Source organism: Genypterus blacodes, unplaced genomic scaffold (genome assembly GCF_046128005.1).
Source record: "Genypterus blacodes isolate CSIRO-AG114 ecotype Tasmania unplaced genomic scaffold, CSIRO-AGI_Gbla_v1 ptg000133l_1, whole genome shotgun sequence".
Lineage (NCBI taxonomy): Eukaryota > Metazoa > Chordata > Actinopteri > Ophidiiformes > Ophidiidae > Genypterus > Genypterus blacodes.
In genome coordinates, this window is record NW_027466935.1 from 970,940 (window position 1) to 988,385 (window position 17,446).

The 17,446-nt window shown below is 43.2% G+C and overlaps 1 protein-coding gene across 1 annotated transcript in view; it reads left to right on the forward strand.

Annotated features, from left to right (window-relative positions):
• Window positions 1-17,446, forward strand: part of astn2 (astrotactin 2) — a 216,234-nt gene that overhangs the window by 15,173 nt on the left and 183,615 nt on the right. The gene's annotated exons all lie outside the window — the stretch shown is intronic.

A 17,446-nucleotide genomic window follows, 5' to 3' on the forward strand; every position in this document is an offset into this window, starting at 1 on the left:
AAACCACTCGTAAATGTCCATATTTTATATCCACATAGGACTCAAACTGCCACAACACGTCATCATCACCACGTATGATAATCCTGATATGTCAGGATCATGACATCAACTCAGTTACAGTTTATTTGGCTCACAAACAGTTAATCCTCCCCAGCCAAATCCCCTCCTCTACAACATTATATCACCACTATTGTCCCTCTTTGTCTTACATAGGGAATACCATCAACGCATCCAATCCCATAACATTTATTACTGTAAGTGACAGAAACAAAGCCACGTCACTGCTGCGGCGGCAGTTTCATCAAGAATTCACCAGTGTGTCTGTAAAAGAGTGTATGCAGCGACGTTCAGTAGTGTGATTATAATGTGAGTGTTCAACTGATTCATACACATCATTAGAGTGAATGTAGTGATTTTGTGAAGGATTCGGAGGTCCCTGAATGAGAAGGAAACATGCATTGTTGATGCAAAAAGGGCTTAGCCATTGATTGCAGCACACACACACACACACACACACACACACACACACACACACACACACACACACACACACACACACACACACACGTGCTGGCTGTTATTTAAGTGGTTGCATCCGAAACCCTGAATGGAGGCTTTCATTTGCAGTCATTTCCTTTACAAACCTGTTTACATGTCACAAACGTCATCATAAGTGCTGGCTTGACATCTTTCAGGCTCAAACAAGTGAAATAAATAGTTAATTTTAAACTTGTACCCTGTCCATATTTTGAAGAGAAACACAAGCAATAGGCTGCTTCACACTTGGAACACAATTGTGCACCTTTGTGTTGAATACCGGCTCACAAATTGATCTCTTTAAAACACTTTATCCCATGGACCGACAAAGTAAATATGGAGACACATCCACCTCCTTTTCATTATGTGCTCACGTCACATTACTCAGGACTTCAGTGGACTTTAATCAAGAGGAAACCACTGTACTGTGCCTTAAACCGCACTCTGCCATAAAGACTCGCTGCCATAAATGCTGACTGGTTAAAAATGATAGAGCATGAAAGATTGACAGGCTCTCTCTCAGGCTTTTGGTAGCTGCTGTTTTTGCTCGCCAAGGCTGACAAGATGGCGGTGGCGTGTCCAAACTCAGCCTGCAGAATGTCTTTTCACAAACCTATTAGGGGCCTCTGGTGGTTTCATACGCGGCTGTGGCTTCACTGGGAAATAATGGGCATCATGCAGTGGTCGTGCTCGGAACAGAACCTATAAATATTCTTATATACCACGATAACAAGTCAACAAATTAGTCCACGCGATAGCTGTTAGGACTTATTTACACAGTAAGCGTGATAATTATGGGGCTTATGATGATATGAGGACATTTTAGAGATATGCAGTAATTCACGTGTGTTGTTAGCCTGCGGTCAAACATGCCGATGCCAAACCACTACATACAGTACATCTGTTACATACACACTGCATGTAACATGTCCCCTTTCACACTCCACATAGCTGCAGGGAGTGTTGCATAATTTAGTGGTCTGGGGTGGTGACCTCATCCTACTTAAGGGAAGGGGCATTTATTAAACTCAATTTTTCATGTGTATGTGTTTTGTGTGTGTGTGTGTAAGATTTCAGACGGTTTGAAACTACTCCTGTGTTCTTCACACTTTTTGACTGACATCACAGCACTCCCCCCCCCTCTCTCTTAAAGACATCTTTTCTAACAGTGTGCTTGCCCTTTTCGGGACGGTTCTGGCAACGCAGGAACCGTGCGCTTCAGTGCCGGGCAGTTCTGCCAGCGCATTTCATTTCAGCTCTACTAAGCCGCTCTGTCTCATACCATTTAAACACAGACTTCACTATCTCACTCCGGCGGCGGTGGAGATGTCTTTTCAGCACCGGGTCGCCCGCCCGCCCGCCCGCCCGCTCGCTGGCTCGCTGCTGAGAGGTAAGAAATGTAAGCGTCTGGACGACAGCGCTTCTGACAGGACGGTACAAGACAAACAATCAAAGGAAAGAGAACGGACCTTCGCTCTCCGTTCTTCCGAGTAGATCATTGTCTTAAGATGCACATTGATGCTGTTAGTGGAAGGAGACGTGGGACTAAGATGAGGACATAAATGCTGGACTTTGCCTCAGCTTCTTTATCCTAGTCATCAAATCTGGGCTACAAACTAATATAATAATATAATATATTGTTTATATATTGTCTGTGCTGTATATCAGTGCCTTCCAACAGTATCATCTGAAGAATGAGAGTTTAATTTGGCTGTGAACATAACTGCCCAAAATGACGGCTCTCTTCATCATGTGGAGCATCGTGAACACAAAGGGCGAATATGAAACCATAAAACAAACTCTCTGCACGCTAGAAATCTCAATTATGCTCCTTTAATAACTTGTAAATCGCAGGATCCGTTCTGATTTCTTATTGTTTTCCTGTCTCCATCTCCATTCTCATCGACTCCCGCGTGGATCGTGTCACGACTCTGAATCACCGGAGCGAAGTACAATCGTGAAAACCAACTCTGCTTTCAGGCCGCATCCATTTTCCAGCTTGGTTGGAGGCTTTTTTTGGTGACGATCCAGAAACTGATAACTCTTCCCGTGGGTGGCACTGAATCCATCAGCTTGTCACAGGTTGGGGGGTTCAGATTGATGCAGGGTGGGGGGGAAAACTGTGCCAGGGGAAATATGTTGTCAGAGAACTCGAATACACACCTGGGGGGGGGGGGCGCTTTCAAGCTATTGGCTTCGATGAGACGTACAAGAGTGTGTTCTGACTCTTCCTCGCAGTTTCCCATCATAAACATCGCCGTCGTCGCGTCTGCACCACCCAGACAGACTCGTTTCAATGTTGCTTCAGTCTTTTAGCTGATCAATGTCGGGATTGAGAAGATGGCAAAGCAGGGCCGAGCAAATTAGGAGGGAGAGTGAGACGGCCAGAATGGGAGACTTAATCAAGCGGTCTGGAGTAACCTACTTAGCGCTTGACAAAGTGTGTGAGCCCAGTGTATGCATGTGTTTTAAAATCGGTATTACTCTTACAAAACTCTGTAAATGTTATGGGCAATTAAAAAGTGAACTCGTCCCAAAGTTCTGTCTTATGGCTGCGAGGAACAATTTGTGAGGCACATTTATCTCACCCTGAGCCATATTTCCAAATGTGCGTCTTAATGGCAATTTTTCATTAGCGAAGGAAATGAATCCTTGTCGGGGGACGCATTAAAAGTGTGTTCTGCATACGAACGCACCTGGAGTCGTTCCGTCTTTCACTCAGCTGCAGTGGCCCGCTTGTGTGGCGGTGCTGGCGTCTGGTGTCTCTTCCGCCGCAGCGTCAGGACATAGTTCCCGTATAATGACTCCTGACAGAGCCCGTCTGTTACGGCCATGTGATACCATCTCAGAACAGTGGAGACCTGCTCCATAGATCTGCTCTGATCATAAATCACCGCGATGATGCACAACAAACAAAAGAGCAGATCGGACCGCATACAGGAAGTGATTCTTTCTACAACTATGTTCCAGAGCTGTAAGGATAAAGCATCTCCACCCTCTCAGATGTTAACGTCTAACATCCCAAACATGAAAAGGATTCGGTTGGAACCCACTCTGCATCCGACGATGTCACATCAACACCTTTTGAGTTAGATATTTCTGCTATTTCTGCTATTTCTGCTATTTCTGTTGAGATGGTAGAATTCTGTTCCATCATGAAGCCGAGCATTCAGTCCCCACACAAAAGTTGTTTCTCCAAAAATAATTGGAAGCCTCCCCCGTGTCCAATGGATGCTGAGATAGGTTACACAGCTCAGCCCACACGGGATAAGCCCATATTGACAATGGATGCATGAATGGATGATTAGCGGCGTCTTACTTACCTGATTTTGATAAACAATTTAAAGCTCTGTGTGTGTGTATGCATGTGTGTCTATTGAGGGCTTAAAGCCGACACACACCACAGTTGACTGATTCACTTCAGCTATTTTTTGAGCGGTAAGAGATCCACCAACAACGCCACACGACATAAAGCTCGACGTAAGCGGCGACGCCACACAATACTAGTGTTTTGTACAGAAACGCAGCGCACAGTGAAGATCAAACTCGACTTTACAACTCTGGACTAATCTCTCCACGTTCAGTCATCACACGCTTTGATGAGCACACACAAATGCGTACACTGTCGAGAGACGCACGGGCACGCAGTGATTCAATCATCCGTCCGTTCTATACCTCCACATATCCTCCGCGTCGGTTGAGAGATATAAATCAATGTACCAGTCAAGTGAATCCAGGTCAGATATAAATCCACTTGCAGGCCTGTGATCGCAATCAGTGCTGGAGATCCCACATGGAGCCAGATCAGCTTTACCTTTCCTTTCAGCTTTCCCCCCCACCCCCCCACCCCAGCACACAATTGAGGCCGACCGCGGTTGAGGCAAAGTGACAGAGATTAGATCTGTGAGTCGGGCTCGCTGCTCTGCGGGCGGTGGTGAAGAACACATGGAGGCAAACTTGGTGGAGAGCGTAGAAAGCTGAATTAATACTCTAATGATTGAGCGGGGCAATTTATCTGGATGTGTTTAACGGATGACAAAAATGTAATGTTGGGCAAAGTGGAAATCAGCAGGCGGGCAGATCTGCAGGTTCCCATATGTCTAATGGCTTCTGCCTATAGAAAATAGATGAGTCTTTACAGGGAGTCAGTCGTAGAGCTGAAGTATCTGAGATGTCCTATTGTGCTTGAGTGACTCACACTGCTAGACAGACGCAATCAGAACATTCTTTTTTATTTCATATAGATTATTACAGATGTGACAACATCAATCAAGTAGTCATCAATCAATCACAGCCTCACAATCAGACAAGATACCTATACAGGATGTGATGGGCTCCATACCTCCTGTCCGTCCAAACATTCACACATTTTTCCTTTCAGTCATCTGGATAGAGATCTCACATCCGTAAGTCTGCACATTTGATATAGAATGTCGATCTGAGCTGATGGAGACAGATAGACAGGCTGTCTGTCTCCATCATCAAGACTGGGGACTGTTAAACCAAAACATGCTCTGTGGAAATTTCCAGCCCAAACATAGAATAGAATGTGTGTGTAAGGTGAGTGAGGAGAAGAGGAAAGTCGAGATAAATCCCCCTGACGTTCTATATATTTAGCCATGATGTAGATATATTTGGGAGCAAGCGAGTAAAGGACTGGATCAGATGTCACTCTGGCATCTGGCATCAACACAGGTAGAATATAAACAAGAGAAGAAGAGAAGAGTTGTCTCGGGTATTACTTGTAGTATAAAACAAAATCAAGAAAACAGCAAGACATTCCAACAGCCTGACACGTTGTTGACTGGCAACCTCATTAAAAAAACACTCCAACGAGACCAAAGGGGAGATAGAGAAGCGTAGTTGTCACGGTAACTTGTTTGTAGCTCGGCTTGTTTTTTTTACAAGAGGTGTGATGAATCCTGATCAATATATATAAGAGGTGATGAATTGTTAACCTGTTGCCAGTGATTTAGCAGCAATATCGAGGCTCAAATCGCGACACAGGAGCGACCAGCTGATCAGGAATGGTTACGTTCCCTCCCCAGAGCTCAGATGGACAGATTGAGACGCGCTCCTCTCTTACAATGCCCATTATTTATTATTAAGCGTGATGAACACTGCAGGTAGTTGGCGCGGAACCAAAATAATTCTTCATTTACTCCTGGCAGAAGGTGAATATGGTATACGTTCACACTCTTCCCCCGGAACAGATGACTTGAATATTCATATCATGGCAGAGAGTCAAGTGAAGCTCGTCGAGAGAGAGAACTTTGCATGAAATCTGCGTGGCTCTCTATTTATCGAGCGTGCAGCTAAATCCCGGGGACGCCTGCGAGCGTTTCATCTTCCTTCGCTTACCTTTACGCTTCTGTTTTTTTTATATTCCAAGCGGTATCCAAACCTGGAAGCTCACCCAGATAAGTGGCAGTGATGATAAGCCGCTTACTCTAATAAAGTAAACCAAGCCAAGTTAACTCCGACTTCCTTACTTATCTGTAAAGGAACATGGAAAAACAAATGAAAGGAATTAGAGCGGATAATCTCTTCCCCTTCCTCCCTCCACCAGCAGGTATACACGGTTTTGAGGACATGAGTATTGTTTAAAATCAACATTGGAATTATACTGTATATTATTATAAATTAATGTTTTTAAAGATACCGTATAAGAGAGATTAGAATAATTCCGAAACATTCATTTACTGCTTTTTTTCCCATTGTTCACATCTTAAATAACTTAATTAGCTCATTAATTAGCTTATTGAACCACAGCTGGAAGGCTTTAGATTCCATTTTTACTATTTTCTTTATATATTTATTTAGATTCTAGGGTTTTACACTGGAACCAAAATAGGCTGCTGACCTCAACAAGTCCTGGCTTTTCATTTATGGACACATTGACTTTATCTTTACTTATATGTTGAAATGCTGTTGGTTTTTTAAATATCAATGCTCATCATTGAACAGTTGTCGTCATTGATCAATCACATTTTGAATATGATTGTTGTGTTTTTTTGAGCTAAAGGTGATTTGTGGATTGACAGGGCTAACAGCAGAGTGTCCTCGGCGTAGTGTGTGAACGCCTTTCCAACTCTTTCTAATTCCCTTTCTTTGAACCCTTTTGGTCTCATTTGTATGAACCCACTCACCATGAAAGCCATTATCTATGACAGGTGTTAATATTCTGCCTCTGGTCTACAGTATGTGATTGGTTTAGAGAAAATATAAGAGACACCTTTCATGTGGATTCAGTCCCAGCACCAGTAACTATGGCCGCAGCAATCACCATTGAGACAAATCGATATCTCCCTGACAATGAAATGACATTATCAGTTTCACAATGGTAGGATTCATAGCAAGGACTGCACAGACACACATATTGGACTGCACAGGTATATAATGAAGTGGACACGCGAGCGAACCAGTTTGGAATGACTGAAGTGTGAGATTTTGTCAGGAAATGAGGAGATGGAAGGAGCTGGAGTCCCTTGGCATGGAAACCAGAACAGCTGTAAAAAGACAAAAATATCCCAAAACAATTTATACATCTGTCATTTTGTAGCTCTTTTGTACCAAGGTTCAACAGCAACAACTTCTTGGATACAAATATAATAATTGCTGCAATTAATTTAAGAATGTTCTGTTTGTTCTGTAGCTACTTGGAACACCGTATGTCGAGCATTTAAGCCATTAAATAAGTAAGTAGGTAGTAAGTGAGTGTGTGTGTGAGTAGAGTGCCAGGGGGATGAGCCAGCTGAGCCATCCCTTTAGAACCCTCCGAGCTTTCAAACTCCAATCCACTTTTACTTTGTCAAATTGTCAAACCTCCCTTTGTGAAAATAACAATCAGAATTGTCAGTGTAAAGTGTCAGGGAGTGCAGCCAGCTGGGCTCGTGACAATCGTGCTCGGTGGCATCTCGCCATCGGTGTCCCTCACTGTATAAAGCGGTGATTCCACAGTGTGTGTGTGTGCGCGGTTGCCAGATTCCTTCCCGATTGCTCTCTCACAACTCTGACGCTCCCCGTTTTGTCTGGTTTTTACTGTTGTAATGATTTGTTCTTCATTCACAGAGAAACTGTGGTGTCGCTTTGATAATGACTCATTTCGTAAATCTGCCAGCGTGTTTACAGCGCATGCACATGAAAACGTACATTCAATCAGAGCCATTAATGGATGTTTCTTCTCAAACATCCCAAAACACAATAATTAGGTTGACATTGGAATACATTTGCTTTGATTTGCTTGCCTAGCTTAGGTTCGGCATAACCGTTCTGCAAACGAATATAAAGGAAAACTGTGAATTCCATGAATCTCTACACCTTCGGTCTCATTTTGCCTTGAACTCAGTGACAAATACTGTACTGTACTTTACTATTAAGACCTGAGAATAACCGTTGAATCTCTCCTGCTCACATTAGAAACCGTAAACTCGTCTCTGAAAGTAATAAAAGTCAGAGAAAATGTACAGACATGACACTGGTATGGTCCGCCCGGAGATTGTTTTCTTCTGCGCGGCGAGCTGTCTGTGCCTGGCAGTTATCGGGTTCAGAGGGTGAGAGTGGGCTTGATTACACTTGACTGGTGGCGGCTCCGCTCAATTTTAGTTCCATTAATGCTGGTCCATGAGGAGGTACCGCAGCAACATTGGCAGACTTTGATCAAGAGGAAGGAGGACCAGAGCTGGAGCACAAAGGCATCAATTTCCTGTAGCTAGGTAACAGTGCTAAGAGAAAGAAATCATTCAGCTCAGACTGATTGAAGTCCACATAAAGATAAGAAAAGCAAGGATGTCATTAATCTTGCATCTAAATTCATTAAACAGACAAATCTTACAGGCCGAAAGGTTAGAAATCAGTACAGTAACTATTCCTCCATCTCTCTTGTCCGGTTTCCCTCAATCAGTGTAATAGATTGTCTAATGTCTTGTGGTCAGGCACCTCCTTGGTCAACCTCTTGTTGAACTGCAGGCCAGAGAGCCACCTAAAGTGAGCATGTTGGACACGGCCGGGGCGTGACGCCGTACACTGCGCCTATGATTTATATCCAGTGACAGAGGGACCCAGCTCAGCATGCCAATGGCTCCGACCGTCATTAATCAGGCCCGACGTGGCCAAGCCCACAGGAAATTAATTAACTCTTAAAATCAGCACAGGCTCATTATTTACGGTGGCTAATTTATTGCAGGATTGCGCGCACGTGTTGCCGTATAAACCCCAGAGGGATAGGAGTCTATAGCTTTAGGGGGGGAGGGTATGATTACAAACAGGAGTGCAGTCAATGGTAATATAAGGAGTCTCGTCGTCATTTTTAATAAGTGTCGATCGCCGGGTTTGAATGCACGTATCAAATGTCACTTTGGTCAAAACAGAGACGAGGAGCTGCACCTGCTCAGAGCCGATAAACACGCAGATCTAATTGGTCTCATATTTGTCTCCACCTAGATGTTCCACAGATATTAGTTTTTTGTCTGGAACACTTGGCGTCTCCAGTGTCTCTAATGTAAGATTGTTCTAGGGTGTCGGCTGTGGTTATCGTCCGCGTTGTTAACCTGCAAGATATTTAGTGTTGGATCACCGCCAAATTTGCGCTCTGCCTCCGCAGGTTGTCCCTCGTGTCTTCTCCCACTCCTGCTTTGTCCAAACATTCCCGTGTTTGAACAGTGAAAAAGTTAATACATTATGAAATGATTTCATCTTATAGGTAAGCACACAGACACCTTGTTGTTTCTTCAGGAATGGTGTGTGTGTTCATGTGGGGTAGGAGTTGCGTGATGGCAGATTTGTGGCATATGAAGGTTCCTATCCATTAGCTGTGTATGATAATTTGATGTATCAGTTACGTCCTAATTATCAGCTATTGTTCTGGCTTAGTAGCTGCAACCGGGAGTGTGAAGAAAAGCGATGATGACGAGAGACACGGGAGATGACAGCTGAGGAACAGTGGGTTGTCAGTCCATATCAGATCTTGGTAGGAAAAGGAAAGTGAGACTTAAATACTGATCTGATAAAGGAAATGTGTCTCCAGGGGGCAACAAAGAGAGATGTGCCACAACTGGGAAGAACTAAGAAGGGGACAGTTGGAAAGATGTAGGAGAAGGACGTGAGACTGGATGAACTGGATCAGTAGTTTAATGAGGACATAAACCTTAGATAGATAGATAGATAGATAGATAGATTCTGAAAAGCTTCTTTTAGGAAGGAGAAGAATTTCCGTCTGAGAAAAGCTGTGAGACTGTGACAACACCCGGACACAACATCTTACCTGAAAGGATTCTAAGATTGAATGAGATGAAGGACACGTGTGTGGATCCCAACAACAAACTCCATTAAGGATCATATTTTATGCCAGAAGCAGCGATTTCATGGAGCCTTTTATCTCCTTATAATCCAAATGTGAACCCAGTCCAAAGTACATTCAAAGAACTCAAAGAACTCATCTATGCATTTGTCTTTACAGTTTTCCTTTAACGTTGGCGCGGCCTCGGTTTGGCTCCAACACAATCAGTGTTTTGCGTCAGACCCTTATGCTTTTGGATCAATGAGTTTGTTTCTCTCTCCGTCTTGTCTACGTGTTGTCATGAGTCAGACAATCTGATCCCTTTTTTGAAGGCTGCTGACTCCCGGCAGCGAGCGAGGGAACTTTTCTTTATTCGCAAGCCATTTCTAAGCACTCCTTTCATTCGTCATTGGTCGGACGCTGACCGAGTCGTCAAAACAATCGGTGAGTCGGCGGGAGAAATATGAGCGAGTAATGAAATGATGAAAATGTAGCTGTCGATACACTTCAACAAGCGAGAGATCCTGGAGCTGAATGGGCCAAGCAAAGTGATTCATTCTATTCTTACAGATGCTTGATTCACCAGTGGGATGTTGCCATATTAAAAAAAAAAAAAAAATTATGATTCATTGTGGAAATATGGTTTAATAATAGGAATTACAATTTGTTAAAGCACAGTTTTTGCATGTGCCAGTTGCTTTGATACTTAAAACCTGTGCTGCTCTTCTCCCTGGAATTGAATTCAACTTATTAAAGGAATTATTCTTGATCTTCAAATCCATGCTAATACCAAACTTAACAGTAATAGTCTTTCCTCTACTCCTTTGAGCCAAAAAAGGAAACCTTTTGAGGCTTTGTGGCTCACTTTCAATATGTCCCCCCACATTGCCTCGCTTCAGGGCACAATCCTGTTCCACGGCAGCAAGGCATGTTTGCGGATTTTTATTCCCACTTTTTCCAAGGAGAAATGAATAACGGGCGGGAATGGAGTGGTGCTCTGTCACGAGCGATGTAAGTGCCGGATCCTGTCACCGCGTCCGTGTGTGTTTCCACCTCCTCCTTTGACCCAGGTCTCAATCGTTGCGGCCATTAACACGGGATTAGTAAATCTTAATGTGTGTGTTTTCACACCCGGCCCTCCTTCTTTGGCACTGACGGATGGGCGGGCGAACATTGCATTAAACTGAGCGAGAGAGCGATGTGGAATCAGAACAGGTCTCCTTAATGGGATTGTACTGTTTTAGAAGAAGCCTATGCACTCAGCAGATAAGGGGACTGTTTATCCTGTTAATGTGTCACTTTAAATACATTAGGAGTAGGGGAGTTTTTTTTTATGCTCCTTTTTCTTTACTGGCTCGGTGCCTTGGCGATCCTGAATCACACAGAGAACAAAGCATTTATAGATTGGCACATAAATTACCCTTTACTGTTTTTTTTGTAAACTAATGCTGCTAATTTCCTGCAGGAAAGTTTTGCCTTTTGTGACTTAATTGCATTTTGAAATCAGCTGGGGGTTTCATTTTTCAGAATATGAACGCGAGATTAACGAATAAGAGAGGAATAAAAGTGACCTTGAGCAATAGCAGACACACACACACACACACACACACACACACATACACACACACACACTATAACAGACATAAGTGATAGAATGTATTCTCTGCTAATGAGAGATAACCCGGGTCCCATTGTGCCATAGTTTGGCCCACTGCACGCAGCTATTTGTTTATTCTATTTACTCTGTCACAACAGGTTCCCAGAGGTCCCTTATTCTCACCATGAAACAAACGCTGCTCTATAATTCATGCTTTAACTTTGCACTTGTCTGGTCCAAACTGTTATTTTGGGAAATACATGGGGAAATATTTGGTAATTATGTTTGTTGTTAGCTGTGTTGTAAGGGTTTAGGATGTATGCTGTATGCATAATTCTGTCTGCATCCACTTGGCTGTGACTTTAACTTACTTCTGGAAAGTTTATAGGGAAGAAAATACCTCAAATATCCCTTTTTATCCTTCTTTTTAGGGCCCACTTTGCTCGTCTTAATGCTCTTACTGCCACGTCTTGGTTTTGCGTTCTGAAGTAATAAGTCACCCTCTCCTTCATGCTGGGAGGCTCGCCGGCGCTCCCTGTGAAAATATGATTGGTTTTCTGTGGGAGGTGGTCAGCGTTCAGTCCAACAGCTGCTGTTGTGATTGAGCGTGCAAGGGTGTGTACATCGCCGATAAGAGCCACTCGTTAACGGGAAGATCCTCCAGAGGAAACAGAGGAAGAACTCCAGGGACAGAGCGGCCCCGCTGTGCTTCAAATCCATTAACATCACTCCTCCTTCTTTGACATTAGCTGGAATGGCTGTCTGGCATTGCATTAGTCATTGCAAATACTCTGAGGGCAGCCAGTCTCAGTCTCGCAGACAAATGGTCAAAATGTAATCAAATTACAAGTATAAATGCACTTTTTCTATTGTGGCGGTTCCAGATTGTGATTACGTGGCTGGAAGGCGCTGTTATACCAGGCAGAGTTTTCGGCAAACAAAGAAAAACTGAAGGAAACAATGGTTTTTCACGGAGCGATTTAAATGAAGATTGACGATTGTTTGTTTGTGAAATGTGCCGGAGTGCCTTTCTGTCAGCGTGCAGGCAGGGGAAGTGAGGCCAAACACAGGTCACCAGGAGTTACAGGTGTTGAGTCAACAGAATTGGATCCCACAGTGCTGATTGAGTGAGGAAGCACATAGCACAGCGGTCGACATCGCCCGGTATGCCCGAAGACATCTATTGACACTTTTTGAAAGCACACTTTTGCTTTCTGGTGATTGTCTGCGGCTGTGTCGTGCTGTTTTTTTATTTCAGCCAGCAGATTTCCAATATAAATCAAAGCGCCACGGACGTCACTTTTAAGAAAGGTGGAAAGCATTCGAATCCCTGTCGATAAAAAAACAGAAGAACAGGTAGAAGGAGCAGAGCCAAAAACAGAATAAACCCAGAAGTGAAACAAAAAAAGTGGACAAATTCTCATGACGCTCATTACGACGCCTTAATTAGCAATTCGCCATTATACCGAGTCTTGTCACTTAATCATTAAAGGCAGTGCCAATGGAGCGGCGCTACTTGTTGATATTTGGACACTGTCTGGCATTTTGACTGCCCTTTCGTAGGGGGAACAGAGGATGTGAAATCGATATAAAGGTACGGCAGGAAAGAGCTGAGGAGTTTTTTACAAAGTTTGGGTGTGTATGTACTTTTACCAAGTGTGTAACACAAGAATAGAATAGAATCAGACCAAGAAGTGAAAAGTACTAAATGTTAAACGTGTGTTAAATTCCACGAGCCTCTGGCAAAACTGTCTAATAACAGCTAGCAGGGTATTGTGCAGGGAAAAGCATCGCCATGACGATAAGCTAAATAAAACGTGGTGGATCGGCTCCCAAAGGCTTTCTCACGATTCCCTCAAGCGTGTTAACTTTTGTCTTTAATAGCCTTAAATCGACTGAAAAGCAGCGTTAAGTTTGGTGCATAGTGAAATTTCAGGGGCCATTTCCTGACCCGCCAAAGTAAAAGGAAAGAATTCTACCAGAACTGGGATTATTCTTCTCAAACACACACCACAGCAGACCAGTTAGTGGACACCAGTGGGTCCAGCTCGTGCTTCATCTGGCTGCCTGCATGTGTGTTGGTGTGCACTTCATCAGCTGAGCAGTAAACAACATGAGCCCGACTACAGTGTGTAGAATATTTGATACTGGCTTCAAATTAGATGGAAAGCCTCTTGCAGCACACACACAGACACACACGCATGCACACTTACACCTCAGCAACATTGAACTTAATGATTTTCTTTTACTCACACAGCCTTGGTTGCATTTCCTGCTCTGCTACAGGAAATAACAGAACTATGGATTTTCTTAATCCAATTATTTTTCATATTATTTTTCTTAATGAGCGCCACACAACAAATCCAATTACACACCATCTCATTTACTGGAGGGAAGGAAGGAAAAAAAAGTGTTTGATGCATTTCTAATTGTGTTCTTTTTCATTGGTCTTTAGGTGAATGCCAGCTAGTTCATTAGTTTTTCTAATAAGACATAAGGGTGGCATTTGGTTTTATGAGTGGTTTAATCAGAAAGGGGCACCTTGTGTGTCTTTCGTGCCAAATGGTGTATTTGCCTAAATATTCCATAACTCACATCAAGTCAGTATAAATGATAATGGCACAGTTAGCATTTTGTGGACGAGGGGGAGTTTGACACCCAGGCAGTTTAATGGCTAATGAAAGATGTTTTTCCTCTGCTGGTTTGTTTGTGCTGCTGATTAACACTTCCTGTTGACAGCCAACAGCGCTGCGAAGTTAAAAAGTGAAACCGCGCGTTGTCATAGGTGACAGAAACGCATTTAGACGCAGCATTTGAATGTCTCGGAGGTATGCAAATGTCCCCTGCCCTTCCGTTTATTCCGGGCTGAGAGATCCATTGGAGTTAATCACAGCTTCTCTCTTTCTCTCTCGCTCTCTCTTTCTCACATGAATAAACAAACATGCATCTTTCCTGCCACGTTGTCACAAGACGTCCCAACTAAAAAGCAACCTGAGCCAGGAGTCAATGAAGGCTTGAGGCGTTTTGCCACACGTGACGACAGGCGGTGAAACCACCTTTCATCAGGGTGAATGCTGATCACGGCGGCTTGTTTTCCACTCTGACAAACTGTCTCGGAGCTGTCGGGGGGGCTCCTCTGTGCTGCTATGATCACCTGTACACTGATCTCCACCTTTTAGGGAGCAAATGTGGATGAATGGGCAGGGGTGTTTTGTGTTCGTTTACTCTAAAGGAACATATTATGTTTGATACAGACATTTATACTTTTCTCAACCCATTTCTGATCCACTGTCAAGGTTGAGATGAATAAATCATTTAGTGACATGTTGCCATATCTCAGGCTACCATCTCTAAGGATTCTGCTTCTGTAAACAGAGCTGAGAAATGCGATACACAACCTTCAGTGTATCTATGCATTCCCTCTCAAAGTTTATTTCAGTATTTTTTCATGCAAAGTTTATGCCGGATTTCCTAGAAAAATGTTGAATAAAAAAAAAAAAAAAAGATGAGAAAGTCTTTGCTTCTCTCTGTCTTGCAAATGAGAATAAAAGAGAAAACCCAGACAAAAATCTCCCTTTAAGTAGAAAGAGTAAGTAGAAAGGGGCAGGGATAAGTAAGTTGCAGAGTGAGCAGAGGCTGCCGTAATAAGTGTTTTGCTGACATTGAGTGTTCAATGGGTTTCACTTAGGAATTTCTTAAGTACCTGCAGATAGGACCAAGCCAAGATTAAGATGGCTTTATCAAAGCCTTGGGCCACACTTCAAATCACTGTGTACCCTGTTACAAAAACTTTGAAAGGGCCAGATATCTCAGGGGCCAAACCAAGGTCTGCATGCCTTTCCCTTCAGTTTCACTTTGAGGTTTAATCTAATAACAAATGTAAAATGAAACACTTTGGGAGAATAGAGCTGGATTTTTTTTTATTTAAAGGGTTTATTCACCAGCTGCCTACTGCCAACATTCATTTCAAGATTATACGACCAAAACATTTCACTTCTCAATTCAAAATATAAGCCAAAATACACAAGACAGCATAAGATAAGTGAATAATCACAACATAAATAAAAGCAGAAGCACACCATTAAAATACCTCAAACAGATGCTTTTATTTATGCCAACTTAATGAAAGTCATAAAACAAAAAACTGTGAGCAATATGAAATAATAGTTGTTTTCATAAAGTTGAGTTTAACTCTGAGGCTGTAGTTGAGTGGCTTTACTCTCCATCACTAACGGCAACCATTATTCATTTTCTAGGCAGCAGGATGTTGCATATGCTGCTGCGTCGTGCGTCTCCATCCCCAAATGCAGCGGGATCCATGATGACACATAATCGTCTCCCCTGTAAGCCAGGCTTCCCTGGGGGATGTGTTTTTGAATTTTCACATAGAAAAGATCCAGAATGTGTCACCCTTCCTTTCTGGTCTCTACGGTTACCTGTGATAAACGTTTGCAGGGCCTGTGGCCTACGTCCTTGGACTCAGCTGGATAGACAATATTGCTGACGCCCTTGCTGGGAGCATATTTGCTTCAGTCTCACACACATAGACACACACACACACACACACACACACACACACACACACACACACACACACACACACACACACACACACATTCAATCGGTATACATGTGCACAAACACTTATGGACTGGCACATATTAATAATTCCTCCCTTAATGAACTACAAACAGACCTTGCGGACAGACACCTATGTTGCAGTAACGTCTGGCTCGCTGCCCAGTGACAAGTGTCTCACTACAGAAAAGACAAGGACGCACACACTCGCACACACACACATCCTTGAGCATGCAGAGTGATTCTTCTCATCTACATAACAATCATAGAAGCAAAAGGTAACACAATGGGACCGCTATTGTTGTCTGTCTATCCTGCATTTGATTGATTCAACAAAACTTCAGATTTCAATCAATTATTCTGCATAATCAGTGAAGGACACATCCAGCATGGAAGAAAAGTACAAATGTGAGGTGAGCTAGAAACTATAAAACAGTAACAGATGGCAAGAGCCACATCACACAGCTTTAACCACCGTGAGAGTGAAAGTTCAGCCTGGCTTACACCCACAGATTAAACCTAAAGACTTAAACAGGAAGCAGTTATAGCATTTAAGAATTTCACAGGCTACAAAATTTTATCGCAGGCTTTAGTCAGCAAAAGTGCATCTTGTGGTGTTTAACAAGAGGGGGATACTTAAGGTGTAATTTATGAAAGGCTATTAAAAAAGATTTATTTCATTATTAGAAGATGGGAGAGAGAGGATTGCCTGGAAACACTCTCAAGGTTTTAATGTTTTGTAAGAAGTTGTTAAAACTTGAACCAAGTTGCAAACATTGAAAGAACTTAGCTTAGAATAGGAAAATAAAAATGAATGCAGTTATTTTAAAAGCCAGAAGTGTTAATATGCAGTTCAAACAATTTTTTTACCAGTGGGATTTAAATCTATGTAAATGTACTTCATAAACGTTTGCGGTTCTGTAGGTGTTCGGACTTCCGTGTGTATGTGTGTGTGTGTGTGTGTGTGTGTGTGTGTGTGTGTGTGTGTGTGTGTGTGAGAGAGAGTTTGGGGCGGGGGGGGTTAAGGGGTCTCCGGGGCCCTTGATGCATGTTGGGCCCGGCACTGAGAGGCAGGTGGACAGCGTTGAGCAGAGATCACATAACCCTCCCCTGCCGCCTGTGTCCACTGACCCAGAGTCAGCGGGTTAATAACCACTGCCGCTGCGAGCCATTCATCATCTACTACGTGCCGCTGATTGGAGATGTCAGCGCCTGTCTGTGCCCTTGTCACCCCGGCCACATGGCAAACACTGTATCAAGCCACACACACACACACACACACATACACACACACACACACACACACACACACACACACACACACAAGGCTGCACCGGACTTCCTCTACTGAGCCACCACTCCCTCTTGATAGCATTAGATTTCTGTGCCATGATCTATATCAAGATAAAACAGCTATTCACTGTTCCTCTTCATCTCCTTTGTCCATTGTTCCACAA